This window comes from Alligator sinensis, unplaced genomic scaffold, assembly GCF_000455745.1.
Source record: "Alligator sinensis unplaced genomic scaffold, ASM45574v1 scaffold274_1, whole genome shotgun sequence".
Taxonomy (NCBI): domain Eukaryota; kingdom Metazoa; phylum Chordata; order Crocodylia; family Alligatoridae; genus Alligator; species Alligator sinensis.
In genome coordinates, this window is record NW_005842124.1 from 1,274,645 (window position 1) to 1,279,076 (window position 4,432).

A 4,432-nucleotide genomic window follows, 5' to 3' on the forward strand; every position below is an offset into this window, starting at 1 on the left:
CCTTTCCACACCCCACACACATCTGGATTTCAGCTGGCCTGCCCCCATCTAGATGTGCATCCCTATGCATCCAGATTGGGACTGGGCTACTTCTCCTCCCTACCCCCATCCATCCAGATTGGGGCCACTCCACCCTGCCCCCACCCTGGATGGACAAATCAGGGTCAGGCTCCACAACCCCTCACAGTCGTATTGGGCCCATCAGCTGTACCTGACCCACAGAGGGACCTGGTACTGCCCACCTGGCTTGCGGAGTGAAAAGTTTGGTCCCCACTGTTTTAACCCATTATAAATGGGATCAGTGCAGCTCTATCTAGATCTGCCAGAGTGATGGTGTAGCTGAGATGATCCAGGAATTATGCAAGAGGCAAAGATTTCTTAGAGTAATATTGGTCCAATAAAAGAAACCACCCTAAGAAATTCTTGCCTCTCTATCTAGATGACATTCTTAGTTTTTGGAAACCCAGAAGTAACACAATCAATATGTTGATGTCCTGGAAGTCCTGATGTTGATCAATATGTTGATGTCCTGGAAGATCTCTGCCAGAATAGCCTGCATATCAAATAGGAAAAGTATGAGTTTGACCAAACTACAGAGGAATTACAATGGAAACTTCCCCAGGGGGCTGTAGCTGGGTCTCTGCAAGATTGCTGCTGTGACTGACTGAGTTGCCTCAAAGAACATGAGGGGAATACAATGCTTCCTTAAGTTTGTGAATGCTTGCCTAAGATGTATCAAGGATTTCTCCAACCTTCACTGCTTTAAAAAGGGAGTACACTTCAAATGCTCCACAGAAGGTTGATTAACCTTTAGCCAACTGAGGAAGGCATTCCCCTTCCATGCACATCTAGTGCCCCCAGGCTCAGCCAGCCATCTTGTTGTGAAAGTGGTCCCCAACTTTGGAAGCAGAGCTATGCTATCACAGCAGGAGCAGAGATACTCATGTGCCTTCTGTTCTCAAAGGCCCTAAATATGACACCTGGGACAAGGAATTACCAGTCATTAGTTGCCGAATCATACTATCATTTGGAGGGGGCCAAATGCCTAGTTCAGCTCCTCAGAGATAATAGAGACTTGTAGCACACCTGCTCTGCCACAGCCTGAACCAGAGACAGTTCTGCTGGTCCTTATTCCTGCAATTCAGCTTTTTAGATTTGTCAAACAGAAAAAGAAACCCAAAAAAACCTTTGTAATTATTTATTGGCCTTCCTATTAAAATGGCAAAGCAGTCACTCTGCTGTGTAAGGACAAGTATGGCAAATGTCCTCTGCCATTCTGAGACCTACCAAATTAGCCAGCAGTATAAGGGAGCTTCTCTGGTCTCTCATGTTAACTAACACCACTCCTACGCTGTTCACCCAAGACACCCATCTTGACTTAGAATACAGGTTTAAGAGGAACATCCTTAATTGTAAGGGGCACATCTGCATCCCCATTAAAAGGCAACCACAGTTAAAGACACAAATTCCAATGCAATACACATCTGACAGGCCACCTGGAGCTTTTGGTGACTGAAAATACAATTCAACATAAAGGCACATGCTGACTCATGAGATAGGTGCTCTCATACCAAGCCCAGCCCTTTGAGTTCCTTCAGCACCTACCCACTCCAGCCCCAACCTTGAGTGACTACTTTATTACTGACCTCCCCTGCTCCCAGGTCTATGCTTCAATGCTGAAGATCATGAATATTTTAAGGAAGATGGCCCATTTCATCCCTTGTCATTGAGTCCCCACTCCTCAGGCGATGGCCCAACTATTTCTGGAGAACATCTTCCAATTCTACAGCATGCCACCAAGTACTGTTTCTGTCTGGGGCCCACAAATCGTTTCCCATTTCTGGCACAAATTCTTCAGGCTCCTGAATGGAAATTTGCATGCCTCTTCACCCTCTTACGCTCATCAGCTGGTCAGACTAGGCAGGTAAGCATAGTATTGGGACAGTAGCTCCAGCGCTTCCTGAGCTTCTACCAAAACAACTGGGTTTGCCTTCAACCACTTGCCACTTGTTTCTCCAGGCATGTCTCCATCCAGTGAAACCTTTTCTACACCAACTACAAGTTGCATCTATTTTCACCTGGTCCTACCCAATTCCTCTCTAGAATGCCTCCCACATTGGAACTGGTTACTCCCCTACAAAAAATCTAGTGGTTCCTGAAGAGATATTTAAATCAGTCTAAGTATTCATACAAGTGCTTCATGGCCTGCATGGGGTGAATCGGGGGGGTAGTGTGGTGGTGCAGGTACATCCCCCTTCAGCACTCTCACTGTTCACAGAAGCAGAGGGCCCACTCAGTCCAGAGTTGAACTGTCCAGTCCCTCTTCCCCAACTGGTAGGCAGCCACCAGTACCTGCTGAGCTAGACAAAGGCCTGATCTTGCTGGAACCAAGCTGTACAGCCCCTCTTCATTGCCATATCCTGCCAGCCCTGGATGCCAAGCGCTTGATTCCGACTGCAACCTCTCTTTTGTAAATTCTAGATCCACCGTAGGCAGACTGGCACTACTGAGAAGCTCCTACCTTTTCTAAATGACAAGGTGCAGCTGTCATCCCAAAACCTTACTTTGCTTGCTCCTTGGCTAAGCTCAATCATCTGTACCCAGGACTGTTTCAAACTAAGGCACAAATTAACCCAGTGGCGTATTGACTACATTTGCTAGAATCCATGAAAGTCTACCCAATTATCCATGTCCTTGCTTAAATGCTACTGAGAGAATCCCTTCCTAGGCTGTTCAGCCCATTCCTTTTCTCCCATAGCCACTTCTCATGATCCAGTCAAAAGGAGTGCATAGTAAAACAGACCTGGGCTCATCTTGTGGCAAGCTCCTCTGTTTGATCAACTGAGGAAGCTGGGAGCCAGCAGATTCATTGTAGGAATTAGCTGAAGGTGTTAGTGCCCCTATTTGATGTAAGCTTTCCACCATGGTCCATCTCACAGGCCTGGTCTAAGGGCACCAGAAGGAGTCTCTGGGAGAGAGGGGATCAATGTGATAAGTCATGATCCATCTGGTGAGGAGTCATTATTCAAACAGTCAGCCAGCCATTATTTGCTGTGTCTGCAGGAACTCACCTCTGCCCTAACACAACCTTAAAAGTAGTAGGAAGGCATGTGCATAACAGTTTCTCCGTTGGCTTGCAGGCCGCCCGCCGCCACTCCCCCCCACCGGTAACCAGCTTCTGAGTCTTGGTTTGCTCTTGACTATGGTTCCTGTCTTCCAGCACTGGTGTGATCTATGGCTTTCTGACTCCTAGCTCCTTCTTTGAGATAAACTTCCTGAAAGCCAGTTTGTTGGCAGCTGCATCCAGGTGAGCCAGCATGGTGGAAAAACACTTCAATTTTTTTGATCTTGTAGAAGCTAAATTCTGCATCGTTGTAATCAAACTAGTCTTGGTGTTGTCTAGATACAAAACCAACAGATCCCTCCTGAATTTCTTCTTCCACTTGCTACAGAGCTTCTTCCAGAAACTCACTGTGGGTTTAGGGCTTCAAGAGGCACAACTGGCACAATCTTCGCAGCTCACCAGCTGCAGGAGAATTTCCAGGAACAACACAAGCCTCACTATATGGCCTTCTTTGACCTTAAGAAAGCTTTTGACACTGTCAGCCGGGAACTGTTGTGGAGGATCCTTCTGAAGTATGGATGCCCACCGAAATGTGTCACCATTCTCTGAGGGCTCCATGACAGTATGCGAGCAATGGCTCTCAGTAATGGATCTAATCACAGATCCCTCTGAGATTAAAACTGGAGATTTCATAGATTTCATAGATTTCATAGACATCAGGGCTGGAAGGGACCTCAGAAGATCATCAAGTCCAGCCCCCCGCCCAAAGGGCAGGAAGTCAGCTGGGGTCATAGGATCCCAGCAAGATAAGCATCCAGTTTCATCTTGAAGGTGTTCAATGAAGGCGCTTGAACCACCTCTGGTGGCAGGCTGTTCCAGACCTTGGGGGCTCGGACAGTAAAGAAATTCTTCCTTATGTCCAGCCTGAAACGATCTTGAAGTAGTTTGTGACCATTCGACCTCGTCATCCCTTGGGGCGCTCTGGTGAACAAACGTTCCCCCAGATGCTGGTGGTCACCCCTGATAAACTTGTAGGTGGCCATCAGATCACCCCTGAGCCTGCGCTTTTCCAGGCTAAAGAGCCCCAGGGCTCTCAGCCTGTCATCGTAGGGTCTGCTTCCCTGACCTCTGATCATGCGCGTGGCTCTTCTCTGGACTCTCTCAAGCTTCTCCACATCCTTTTTGAATTGTGGAGCCCAAAACTGGACACAGTACTCCAGCTGCGGCCTCACTAAGGCCGAGTACAGGGGGAGAATGACGTCCCGGGATTTGCTTGAGAAGCATCTATGGATGCAAGCCAGCGTTTTGGTCGCTTTACTAGCCGCCGCATCGCATTGCAGGCTCATGTTCATCTTGTGGTCAACGATG